General features: G+C 49.6%; 1 protein-coding gene across 5 annotated transcripts in view; it reads left to right on the top strand.

Annotated features, from left to right (window-relative positions):
• The window catches only part of Kcnk5 (potassium two pore domain channel subfamily K member 5), a 40504-nt gene that overhangs the window by 17876 nt on the left and 8750 nt on the right, over positions 1-13878 (top strand). The window lies entirely within an intron of this gene.

Here is a 13878-nt window from a genome sequence, read left to right as displayed (position 1 = left end):
TCTCCAGGTGGTTGTTCCCTGGGGTTGGTTGGTGTCTTGCAGGAGTGGGTATGGAGAATACTCTTCTGGAGGTCTATGAACAAGTGAAGTCCTGACCTCTGTATAATTCCAGCCCTATCACCTTCCTTGGGGCCCAAGAAATCTCACCCTGTGTTTGAGATTAACAGGAAACAGAAGCCCAGACAAGATATGAATTAGATTATTATGGACAGTCCAGGGAATGTACATACTAGGGGAGATGCAGGTTGGGTATGCTTGGCATAGATTCTACGAGTGGGATATGCCAAGATGTGCTTTTATTTCTTAATATGATATTGCTCATTGAAGCTGTTTAAGTGAATAAATGAAGAAAGTTCAGATCACATTACAGAGGCATTGACCAAGTTGTAAGTGCTCAGTAGCCACACGAGACTCCACAGATGAGTGGATCTCATTGTGCAGAGTTCTGCTGGACTTCAAGTTGGGCTGTTTTCTGTTGCTCATAGTACAGTATCAAAGATGACTTTGTAAGTTGCGAAGAAAAGAGGTTTATTTTGGCTTACCATCAAGGGCCTCTATCTGAAGATGGGTTTCTTGCTGGCAGTATTCTGAAGTGGTGCATCATAGCACATGTTTAAAACAAGTACCAGAGTATGAGACTGATGTGGAGTGTGTGCTTGCGCACTCTTATAAAGCTACTAGGATTCAGTCATAGGGCTCCACCTTGATGACCTTATCCAGTCCTGATCTCCTCCCTAAGGCCCAACTCAGAACACCAAATTGGATTAAATTTCCACCCTCTTAACAATTCATCACGGGGATTACATTTCATCCCATAATCCCTTGGGGGCTCCCACATCATATCTAAGCCACAGGAGTACTAGAAGGTGCTAGTAATTCCACATACCCTTGTGTGCCTAGTCATCTTGTGTTCCTGCTCTGAGGAGGGCTGGCAGCATATGTAAGATTCGAAGTCCCTAAAGTGGGGAGAGAGAAAGGGAGGCGAGATTAGTTTATTCTTGTCTGGTTTGCTTTGTTTTATTTTTGGGACAAATTCTTGCCATGTAGCCCAGGCTAGCTTTGGACTTGTGAACCTCCTGGAGGCTTTGGCCTCTTGAGTGTTAGGTTCCCAGGCATGTGCTGCTGTGCCTAGTTGCCTTCGCTGTCTTTGTACCTTTTGCTTATTCTTTAAGGGGCCAGTGTGGGCCCTAGGAACTGTCTTAAGCTTCAGTGTTCATGTTCTTGGTCCTCTCATGAAATCTTTTTCATAACTTCCATCTGCCAGCTTGGCCTCCGCTTAGGCCTGGGCAGGCAGTGGCTTGCCCTGCCTTTGTTTTGCCCCTTTCTGGGCACATGGCTGTGGCTCAGCAAAACCTTAAATGAATCAGTTGGCTCTGTTCCAAGCTTCACGGAAGAGGGAATGTCCTGTCATGGCTCTGGTCCCACCTTCTTTGGGTTAAATGGATTGAGTGACTGCCCGACACATGGGTGCGGTGCTGGTCCTTGGCTGGACGTGGCCTTTGCAGCAGCCAGACACAGCTGCCCCTTTGTCCCTCCATAGAGGCGAATAGCCCAGAGGCTCCTGGAGAGTTTGAAGGCCAAATAAATAAATTAATTAATTAAAAAAAATCCTTGTTCTTCCATCTTTCCTTTGGTCTCATGCTGTTTCACGGGATTGGCCAGAAGCCTCATGTTAGAATGGGGAGGGCTAAGGGCCATGAAGACAGTAGGCCATGTCCTGATGTCTGATGCTGGACTAATTTTATATTAATAGCATTTTATATGTATGGGTGTTTTGCCTGCATGTGCACCACCTGCATGCTTGATCTCCCAGAAAACAGAAGAGGGGATTGCATCCTCTGGGACTGGAGTGAACAAATGATTGTGAACTGCAACATGGGCATGGGGATCAAACTCAGGTCTTCTGGAAGAGTAGCAAAGGCTCTGAACCATCTCCAGCCTCTAGGTTAGTTTTTAAGTGACCAGCTCAGGAGCCTCTGCCTCAGTAGAAGTGAGGATAGATGTACCCTCTGGCAATTCCAAGAAAGCCCTTCCTGCTGCCGCCAGGGAAACTAAGCTCTCAGGAGGATTTCTTCATCTGCTTGAGTCTCGGGTGACTTGGGAACACAGTGCATTTGTTCATCCTTCTGTCTCCCTTGCCCACACCCAGCCCACCTTTCCCCACAATCCTTAAATGTCTGTATTTTGTAAGCTTGAGGCTCAGAAGCCTCTGCCTGGTTTCATGCTTGCCGTGACCCCTTTTATTGTAACGCTGAGGACTATCCCAGGAACTAGTGGGCAGGTGGTAGTGTTTGTATTTTATAAGTGAAGAAACTGAGGCCATGATTCAGGGGACCGGACAGTAGCTGACACTGGGCAGACTTGTCATCTGAGTGTTCACCACTCAGTAGGAAACCTGAGGGAGTTAAGGATTTAAACACTCTAAGGTTTCTTTGCTTGTGGTAGTTGTTTGGGGAAAAAAGGACTTATTATGTGGCCTGGTCTGGTCTTGAACTTAGGGTCCTTTTGCTTCAGTCTCCTGAGTGCTAAGATGTGACACATGCTTGGTATGGAGGAATGTTCTTGCTTAAGAACACAGCATGCACTCTGTAGGCTGAGATAAGAAGACTACAGAATTTGAGGTCAGCCTGGACCTACACAATACATTGCAGGCCAGTCTAGGCTATCTAGTGAGACCCCGTTTAAAACAAAACAAAACAAAACTACCGAGTCCTGGGGTGAGGTGGGGGAGGCGTGTGAGCAGGGCAGGGTCCTTCTTACTTCTGGCTTCTAGTTTTGGCAGTGGGCCATTGTCTCTGAGATTCTTTGCTGTGCCAGCAGCAGACTTTCCATTTCCTGTTGTCTAGCTTGTCCCTGGTCCTGGGCCCCAGGTTAGTGAGAGTGGAAGGTTTCTTCAGCTCCTACCGCAACCCTCACCTCAGCCTAGCCCCACTGTCCTGGAAGAGCACAGGCTGGGTTTTTCTGTCATATCAGTACAAAATGGCTTATGCTTCTTAACCTGGTCACATCCCACACTGTGTTTGGTAGTGATGATAGGTGGGCAGGGGAGCCATTCATGCAGAGTAGAAAAGCAGAGCCAGCTATTCTGGGTGGCCCCTCTTTCTTCACATGCCTGAGTGGTCACTTTCCCCCACATACTATATGTCATCCCTGTGGTCACTAAATGTGTGTGTGGGTCCTATGGACAGAACTCCCGGTGTGGGATTTGAGAGGGAGAGCCTGTATTACAAATAGTCATAGTCCTCCTTGTTTCTGCAGTGGCTTTGGGGCTGTGGGGTGTCATAGTCTCAGTTGTGACTCAGTCTTCTAGTAGGTTGAGTCTGGACCTCAGAAGCCATTGAGGCAGAGAAAGCATTCCTGCACTGCCCCTCCTTCCCCAGAGTACGTCTGTGCCGAGATGCCTGTGCCCGGTTCCTGGCAGTTTCTTGTACAATTTATTCCAGGGAGGATGGAGGCCAGCTGTTGTCTGTCTCCAGCCAGTGACTAAAGTAGAGGAAATGGGCTTGGACCACAGCCGGGGGTTGGTGGGGGGGCTAGGTTAGAGTCAGGCAATAAGGAAAGGGTTTTGTGACAGGTGGCTTTCAGAAGGAGCGGGCAGGGAGCTTTGTGGAGAAGATGGGGCGAGACCATGTTTGGAGCATGGTTGAATGACAGCCTCTCAGACAGGTTCTGGAGGCGAGATTTGGGTGAGAGGGGTACAAGCAACCAGGTAGGCTATTTTCCTGGAGTTAATACCACCACCTAGCACCCTGTAGGCTTTGATTTTTTTTTTTTTAATTAGTGAGGAGGTTTACAGTTTAACCACTTGGTCATCTTAAACAAATTATAATCTGTGGGGTTCTTTGTAACCCTTTATCACAGAACCCCAGCCTTTAAGGATGGGTAGTGGGTTACTCATTATCCAGGCTGCCGGCCACAGTAGGAGGAGGGATGTGTAGGTGGGGCTGGGATGCTTGCTGCGTTGTCTGTGACATCTTGAAGGACACAATGGGGCAGAGCCAGTCAAACTCCTAAGGTATAACCTAGAAGAAACATGTGGCGGGATTTAGGGGCAGGCATCCTACTGGGGAGGCAGGAGCTGGGAGACCCCACGTAGGCAGTTGTGCACAGTGGAGCAGAACTAACAGCTGCTGGAACTGGGATGCTGCATGGACCTGAAAGGGCTCTCTCTCCTTGCAGGAGAGCCTGAGGTATGGCATGCACCAGAAGACCAGTGGACCTTCAACCGCTTTGAACATCCCTCACTCAGCCTTACCCTCCCATCTCCACCCAGTCTCTTCTAGAATCTAGTTCCAAAGTCCACAAGGACTAGGCTAGGACCTCTGGGGATGGGGAAAGTCGGTGGGGCCTGGAAGTGGTTACCACCGCTTGCACTGGTAGTGCGCCTCACACCCCCTGAGCCATAGGGCACTCACATCATGCCCCAGCAAGCAGATGTCTTAGAGACCCCATCGTTTCGTTGGTTAGTATGGAGTGCTCTCCAGTGGAGGCTCTGCTTTGGGTTTAATGGTGTGAGTGAAGTCAGCTTTCTGAGCTCTGACCCCTTTAGGCAGTGCACACGATGAGTCAGATAAACAGAGGCCCGGTAGCATGATGAAGTGTGGTGAAGCCCTGGAGCATGGCCCTCAGAGAGAAGGAGAGGGTGGGGATGAAACCTGATTGAAGGGAGATTGTGAGCCATGGCAGGTGTCTACAGGAACATGGTCAGAAATGTGCCAAGCCCAAGCCACTGTCCCTGTCTCTGATTTTCAGGGTGGTGATAGGTGACCAAAGGCAGTGTCACATATAGTCATAGACACTCAGAATAGAAGGCCCCTTGTTCCGTGTGTAAAACAACCATGGCCACATCCACTTTCCTTTGCAGGATCCACTTCTAGAACATGCTGTTTGTCCAGAACCATGATTCCCAGCCTAGCCTAAAGGGAACCATGGTCCTCCTGTTTTATAGATATGAATAAGTAAGCCAGGCATGGTATCAGGGCATGCTGCACCTGCTTGTGTGGTTAGAGCCTGGGTACATCTGCTCCAAAGCCAGGATCTTTGCCCTGGAGTTGCTCCCAAAGGAAGACTGCAAACTGGACACTTTGAAGTTATCTTATTTGGCCATCTGGACATGTGTGTTCCATATAGACCCGGGTTATAGAGGCCAGGAAACAAGTAGGCATGAGGCAGGGCAGCTGGGCTGCAGGCAAACCAGCTTCTCCCCAGATGTCTGCTGTGGATGGGGAGATGGCCAGTCAGCGGTTCCCACGGTGACCTCCTTTGTAGTCTACTCAAGGTGCTGTTTTTAGAAACCTTGAGGATGGCTTCCTGTGGTCACTCCTTCCATTTCTCCTCAAGGTCGTGCTGAATTGGATAAAGTAGGGAGCCTAAGTATGTGTGCACCCTAAACATGTGGTCAAGATTGGATCAGTGTGTGTGAGCAGGCTCCAACCATGCTAAGTCATGTCTACCTAGAGTCTTTTTCAACTTTACAAAAAAAAAAACTTTGACAATTCCACACATGCATACAATGTTCTTGATCATATCCACCATAATTCTCCATGAGCCACCCACCCTGCCAACATGTGCCTGCCCCTCCTGCCATCATGTCCCCATAACTAGTGCTATCTATGATGTGCACGTGGGTCACTAAGAAAACTAATCCCCCTTCCATCATCATCAGGTGCCGGGCACCTGGATGTCTAGATTCTGGCGGTGAAAAGGAATGACGTCACAAACTCAAGGCCCAGCATCTCAGATGGACACATACTAGTACAGAGCAGGGACTTGAACCACTTGGGAGGGCGGTGGTGGTGAATTGGGGGCTCAGATGCTGCAGGGCCATGGAAGATACCCCTTTTGTCTTCCAGCATCTTGGCTCTAGAGGAGCCTGCTGGAGTGCAGGGGAGAGAAGGGCCCTTTATATCTTCCCCAGGCCGGTTCTTGGGCAAGCATCTGTGCTCTGTGACTCTATCCGTGCGCAGGGATTTCCAGCCCTCTGGGTGCCTCAGTGTCCTTGCTGACATTCCATCCTGAGCTCAGACCCCTGCAGTCTTCCCTGTACTCCGGGCTCAGTCCATGCAGAGCTCTGCCCTCTCTGCATTCATGGGAGGAGGGCCAGCTGCCGGGAACAGGGCAGGTGACTGTCCCAGGGTGAGAACAATGGGGACAGGGCCACCTGCTTTGTTTTCTTTGCCCCTTCCAAGTGAGGACAGGGTTCCCAGGCCTGTGAAAGTCGGAAACCCAGACGTAACTGCTAAAACCCTGCTACTCCCTTTTGGCACAAGTCTGCTCCCAGGAGTTCTGGAGTTCGAGAGAGCGTGAGACCTTGCGGGTGGTGTCTCTGAGCTCCACAGAGGCTGCTGAGAGAGGGCAGGGAGGGCAGCAGGGGAATCCCAAAGTTGGATGGGAAGACCGTCACAAACAGACCTTAATTCCTTTGAGTCCAGAGTAGCTGTTTTTGAAAATTGGTTGAGGGGATGGGGGGCTAGTTCAATCATTAAAAATGCTTGCCATGCAAACACGAGAACCTGGGTTCACAGCCAGTGCCCAAGTGAAAATCCAGGTGCAGAAACATGTGTCTGTAATTCCAGCCCTCAGGAGGCACAGACAGATGGGTTCCTGGAGCCCTCTAACTCTCCCATCTAACTGAATATGAGTTCCTTGTTCAGTGAGAGACCTTGCCTAAAAAAATGAAGGTGGTGGAGAGGAGCCGAGGAAGATACCAGAGAACCGTCTCTGGCCTTCATACACTGACACTTTGTTCCCACAAACACACGGGTGTAAGACCTAGCTAACTGCTTCCCCTCCCCTATGTTAGGTACTGTCCAGGTCACGAAGCCGCAGCACAGTAATCTTCCTTTGTGGTTTCACTTTCTATAAATTTCTGATTACTTATGGTCAACTGTGGTCTAAAAGTATTCAACATAAAATTCCAGAAGTAATTTATGAACTTTAACTCACTGTTCTGAGTCACGTGATTGAATTTCATGCCCTCTGCTACTTCCTGCCTAGGACGTGAATCATCCCCACTCTTCATCCAGTGTATCCACACTGTATCCCCTACCTACCCATTACTTACTCGTCACTGTGCTGTGGCTCCCCATTTTCTGGAGGATAAGTGGGTCCCCTAAAGCATGCCATTTTCTACCCTGCCACAAGGGCTGCCTGGGATTCCGGGCTTGGAGTATGAATCTGGGTGTGAGGCGCTGCAAGGCTACCATGGCCGTGTGTGGTGTGGAGCCTCGCCTGTACCCTGTGGAGTCTTCTATAGCTAGTTGCTTTTTCAGTGGGTGGGCGCTGGCCATGTTTCTTCAAGGATGAAACATGAGTCTAGACAGGAAGGGTCTCCTCTCCGGTCTAAGAGAGTATGGGAAGATGGAAAACTATGGGCCTGGCAGAGGGGCTCCTGACCTGGGAGTAATAATTTTCAATGCTGAAAGCAATATATATTTTGAACATGCCAAAGAAGAGGAGGAATGGGGTGAGGAAAAGCTGGTCTGGGCGGTAGAATTTTAGGAGGGCGTGGTCAGATCTTCTTTTGTAGAGAAGATGTAGTTAGAGAGGCTAAAGGTTCCTGGAAAGTCTCCAGGTCTTGGTAGAGAGGATGCTGTGACATCTAGCCCATTGAAACTGCAGTGACTGATAAAGGAGCAACATGGTGTTGCTCTCTCTCCCAGGCCACCCACCATCTGCCCCAAAGGAGACCTGCCCTCTCTTGGGTAAGAAAAGATGTTGTGAGCTGGGCCTCCAGCTGGCACGGGGAGGAAGGTGGTACCACTGGACTCTTGATCTGAGCTGTGGCTGCCCTCTGAGACACACCCCAGTCACCCTGCGCTGGGGAGAAGGCAGTGAGGAAAATACCAGGAATTCCTCCCTGCCCTATGCTCAGATAGAAAGATAGAAAGCCCTAGTTCTCTGCTCCCACTCCCAGCACTAAAGGCAGCTGCAAAAGTTTTTCATTTGTTTTTAGTTTGCTTTGAAAGAAATTTGTTTTCTTGTTGGTTTGGTTTGCTGTGTGTTTGTTTTTGATAGCCCAGGCTGGCCATGAGCTTGTGATTCTCTCCTTACCTCCTGGAGTGTCAGGATTGCAAGTGTACCATCACCATGCCTCACTTTTGGGGACCACTCCCCCCCACCTCGCAAAGTAACAGGGTTTCACTATGTATCTTTGGCTGTCCTAGAACTCACTCTGTAGACCAGGCTGGCCTTGAACTCACAGAGATCCCCCTGCCTCTGCCTCCCGAGTGCTGTGATTAAAGGCCTGCACCACCACCTCCAGGTAACCTTTGGGAGAAATTTTAAAAATCTGCGAACAAGCTGGGCGGTGGTGGCCACGGGAGGCAGTGGTACCACTAGCCCTTCCAAGATATTTTTGGTATGTCCCCAGTCTCAGTGGGGATTATCAGATTGAGTGGGGGCCCACTGCTCAGCTGGGCATACTAGCACTCCCCATTGACTCCTCACTTCCCACCCTGATTCCTAAACTGCTTTGAGGGATGAAGGATGGTTTGGGGTCTCCCTTCTTTGACCTATGCCTGTCTGTAGCTGAGAGAGAGGGGGGGGAGAGAGAGAGAGAGAGAGAGACAGTCAGTTCCTATACTCAGTAGGCCCAAACAACTGTCGACTTATGTGCAGAGAACCCCTCCATTTCTGTTGGGGGCCTGCTTCCACCCTGGCTTCTTGTCTGGAAGGGATCGTATTAGAGACCAATGGGCACGAACAGTGAGTGGGTGTGAGGCCAGTGGCAGGCAGACTTGTGTTGACTGTGACACTGGGGACAGTTAGGAATTAAGTTCAGAGAAGTTGCCAGTCTGTCCCTACTGGCCTTGACCTCACCTGAGGACCCTGCTCTGTTTGCTTAGTTGGATGACACACTGGTGAGGATGACTCAAAACTAGAGGCAGCTGATAAGGTTCCCTTTTGAAGAATGGTGTGCCTTGGTTTCTCCCTGCCCGACTATGGAGACACTGATTTCTCCGTGTGCCTCAAGGAAACCAAGTGATGGGAAGAGAGAGGAAGAAAAGGGAATAGAGAGTTGTCACCTCTCCTCATTGACCCTGCCTTCTGGGCATGGGCTGACTTAGCCCTGTCCAGGGTTTGACACTTCCTCCTGTTTCTTTTTGTGGGTGAGGCTTTTGCTTGAATCTGACATGTCTACAGTGTCTGCTCTTACTTTAGACAGAGAAAGACAGATGAGCCTGTCATGCTGATGGCAGACACACTTGGCCAACTCTCACTGGGTCCTGATGCTCCTCGTATGTTCAGAAAATACAGGCCAGGAGCAGCCAAGTCGTTTACCCAAGGCCTGCTGCTGGCCTTTGAGAGACCCTATCCAGCTCACAGTCCCAGGTAGATCCAACTGGTTCCACTTGTATCTGAGATGACGCAGTCTGTCATCGCTACAGTGGACTATCTGTGACTAGGGGTGAGTGTATTTGGAACGAGGTGTTGGCAAAGAGTCAGTGAAGTGCCAGGCTGGTAGTAAATACATCAGTCTGCATTGACTTCTGTATTCCTTCCTTTTCCTGGTCTTTCCATGGCCACCGCCTTTGTGAGGGTTTCCGGAGGTGTCAGGTGTCCTTCCTGCAGGAAGGACAATCTGGTCACCCCATGGGTATTCCCCTACCCCAAGCTCAGTCACTGCTTGTCCTGCTGTCTTATGGCCTTTCCTTGGCTCTTTCTGTCTCTGTCCCCCGCACCTCATTCCCACTCCAGCTGATTCCTTTCCCTTCCCTTCGATTGGGGGAACCACTATCCCTCGGTCAGAGGTTGTTGTCAGTCTTCCCCGCCCCAGTATTCAGCCTTATCCTGGACACCCTTCCATTTCTCGGGTTTGCATCCCCCATTTTATGATGGAGAAAAATCTCTACCTTGTTGTAGATAAAATTGTTTAAAATGCAATTATAGCCAGGCATAATTGCAAGCCTTTAATCCTAGCACAGAGATCCAGGGGCCAGCCTGGTCTATATAGCAAATTCCAAGCCAGCCAGGGCCACACAATGAGTTCCTACCTAAAAGCAAAGCAAACTACTTTAGAACAATGCTCACAGGTGTTGGGTGTGTAGGCATCAGAAGACAAAAGAACCGAGGCCAGAGTACCCCACTCTGTAGTCATACTCACTTAACAGGTGTTTAATCGTGCAGCTACACTATGCTAGGCAGAGGCCTAAGCTCCAAGAATACAAAATGTCTCCCTTCTTGGGACTTATACTGCAGGGGACCCGCCTTTTCTGTCTAAGACATTTAACATTTTCTTAGTTATTACCTGGGGTGATGTGTTATAAGCCTGGCGCCATTGTACCGAGCAGCTTAACATGCGCTCTACCCTCTCCCTCTGTACTACAGTGGTGCAACCCGAGTTCGAATCCCAGCTCCACCACTGACCTTGCGCTGGAGCCTGCTTTCTTTAACGATAGACTAAGAGTGGTTCCTGCTTTTCAAGGCGTAGCCATTCACTGAACCAAGTGTTTTAAGTACTTTGATCAGCACCTGTCCCCATATGTGCCCAAATATCAGCTTAAGAGAGGCACAGTTAGGAGGTGGTGTCTGGAAGAGCCACCGAGAGGAGACTGGAGGGTTTCAGTGTCTGCAGTCTCAAACACTGGGCAGGTGAGGTGGCTTTCCAGGCCAGTGGGACCATGTGAACATGGGAAGGGACCCAGCAGCAGCCAAGGAGAGTGAAAAGATTCTGGTTCTTGGAGCGCGCACCATAGGTTGCAGTTCTGCAGGGGCAAGAAGAGAGGGCAGTTACTCAGGTTGTATCTTACACAGTAGAGGAGGGTTCTGTGTTTGGAAAGCCGTAGTGGCCAGAGGAGTTGCAGGCAAGGTGCATGGTTGCTGGTTAGATGGAATAGGCTCATGCCTTGGTCACACTTTCCCCTGCCCTATGCAAAGAAATGCCCTACCTTCTGTGTGATGGTGTGCATGGCTGGTGTCTGTAATTCATAGTCGGGGCATAGATGTTGGCTTACTGGAGGCCTGGATGGGAGTGGCCACGCTGGGTTTAGGGCACTGTTTTTTCAGCTGATGGGAAGGAGTGGAACTATGCTTAGTCCTTCTTCCTGCATCCTCTGTCGGGGAAGGGATTAGGATCACCATGACTAGAGCCCTGGTGGCCCTGGGTTCTAGTCCCAGCCTTGTAGCTTTTAGTACCGCGACCTCTGGTTACTACTTCCTTGCTGTCTCAGCCTTGGTTTCTCATTTGCAATGTGGAAAAAATGATAGTGTCTTTCCCAGCAGAATTCTGTCCTCATTAAATGAGCTAAAAGGCATGTAAAATGCTGAGCACAACCCTTGGCATGTAGTAAGACCTCAATAAATCACACTGGCTTTATGATGAAGGTGACAAGTGAGGAACTCGATTCCATCCCCCAAACAGGAGCCTGGCCTGGATTGTGCAGGCTCGACTCCCTCTCTCTATCATCCTTCAGGCTTAGGAGGAAAATGAAAATATTGTCTCTTGTGAATTTAGGAGCCAAGTTAAAGAATACTGCGAATGAACAGGGGCCACCTCCTCCCGCGAAATCTGTTTCCCTAACCCTGAGAACAGGACGCCTTGTCTAACAGGGTTTGTCTGACTCCCCCATGGCCCTCCCCTAACCCAGGGATGACCTCCATCCTGGGTCAGCCCTTCTGTTCTGGGAGACTGGTTCAGGCCTCCTCCTTACTCTGTGGAATCCCAGCCATGGCCAGCCATGCGTCTCTACCAGAACCGTGGCTCTGCATAGTGGGAAAATGGATAGCTGGCCCTCCCCAAGTTCACATCTAGACTCAGCTCTGTGCCAAGTGATGACTGGCAGAATTGGGAAGAGCCAGGCAGGTGTGATATGTGTCAAAGTCCAAGCAAATGGGTGTCCCATTCTGTGATCATCCCTTCCCCACCCCCATCTTTGTTCCAGCTTTGGCATGGAGCCATGCAGATTCTAAACCAGCCACACTTGGGAAGGGTGCCTAGAGAAGCAACAGAGAGGGGCACTGGAGAGCCCCAGGTCTGTTAAAGTGGTGGAGGTAGGGAAGCCTGGAGTTGCCACAGATTCTAAACCCAGATGTCCAAGTCTTTACCTCATGTGCCCATCTACTTCCTGCCACCCTTTCACAGCACTGTCTTCCCACCATTGCAGGGCTTCGTGAAGGTTAATGGGGTTAGGGACTCTGAGTCAGAAGAGGCCTACCTTCCCTATCTTCCATATCTGTCCTTGGTAGATGACTCAGGAGAACTCAGGAGAAGTCACGGGGAAAGCAGGTGAGCCATGGCTCTTGTTAACCCAGGGAGGGAGAGGCTGAGGCTACAACAAGTTCTTATTCAGAAAGACTTGCCACCAGTGGGGTGAGGGCAGGAAGGCCAGCATTGCCATTCTCCATGTCCTCCTCTATTCTTCAACTCTCTGTTAGGTGGCTGTTTAATCTTTTCTCAAGATTTCCAAATCACAGGTGGCCTTTGAGCGGTGAGGCATCTTAGGTAGGGCTGTCCTGTGAATCCTATGGCGTTTTGTGCCTTTGGTTCGCCATCTGCGTCACGGCAGCCTCAACTCTGTGTCAGCCGTGATAGAAAACATGTGAGAAGACAGATCCTGTCTATTGACAACTGTATCCCCCTCCTGACATGTAAGGCTCCCCGTGAACACCATCTCTCAACCTTCCAGAAACCAGAGCTTGCTTTATATGGCACATAGATATATGTAATTCCCCGATGGACTTCTCAGTACCAGGAGCTGTTAACTGCAGCTGCAGATTGTTCTCCGCAAAAGCTTCCCTGGTGGCTCTTCTCGGCCTTCAGCTCTTGGTTACATGATGTTATAGTCTAACACAGAGTGGAACTGTATGGGACGTGTGGCCCAACCCTGAAATGCATTGAACTTGGTATCTCCAACCCTGGGTAGGTAATCCATCTCGGGGTTTACTTTTCACCCTGGTGTTTGCTGATCTGTGGTCAGCTGAGACCAGGGACTCTCCCCTGAGTCCTATGCTAGCTTTTTCAGTTTTTTTCCTTTTCACACACATATGTGTGTGTGTGTGGTGGTGGTATATGAATGTACATGTAGAAGCCAGAGGTCTGCACTGAGTGTCTCCCTCTGTCTCTGCCTCATTGTTTGAGACAGGGTCAATTAATGGACCTGGAACTTACTGTTTCAGCTAGATTGGAGCAACAACCCCAACCCCCACCTGGCAAACACTGAACCATCGCTCCACTCCAGCCCTCTCCACTTCTCCACTGGCCTTTTCTGATTCAAAGTGTGAAGACTGAAAATATACTCATTTTGTATTAATTCTAACCATGTTTTCTCACTGTGGTATTGTGGTCATCTTCCTTTTCTGCACTGGTTCTTAATTTTGCATCTTCTGCCCAAAGGAGTGGTAAGTTGTTGATGACTTGGCTGTGCCATTGAGAGAATGAAAGGAACCATTGTAGAGGCCAGGCCTTGGGCATGACCCTGGGGACCTCTGTTGACAGGTAATGAGAGTACTGTTTAGGGATGTTAAGCTGCCTTTGAATGGGCTGAAACACTCTAGCTATCTCCAGTTTGCACTGTTGAAGGTGGCTGCAGATCTTGCTGGCTCAGGAGCTGAGCGCCTTACACATGACGTCGAGGCTCTGCACCCTTCAATGAAGGAAATGTACTCAGCTTATTCCCAATGTTCAGATCTCCCAGAAGGTTTCAGGAGTCAGAGTTGGTGGTACACACCTGTAAGCCCAGCATTCAGGAGACTGAAGTAGGAAAACTGAGTTTGAGATCAGCCTGGGCTTCATAGAGAGACTGTTTCAAAACAAAATATCTAGATTTTACCCTTTTTTCTTTTTGTAAACACACAGACAGCTTGTTTCCTGACGTATTTCAATGGGAATGATCAGAGGTGGTAACCCAATGTCATTTTAGATCCAAATCAAAGGCATTC

This window comes from Myodes glareolus, chromosome 12, assembly GCF_982192425.1.
Source record: "Myodes glareolus chromosome 12, mMyoGla1.1, whole genome shotgun sequence".
NCBI classification, from domain to species: Eukaryota; Metazoa; Chordata; class Mammalia; order Rodentia; family Cricetidae; genus Myodes; species Myodes glareolus.
Note: the sequence above shows the minus strand (reverse complement) of the source record. Positions and strands in the feature narration are given on the sequence as shown.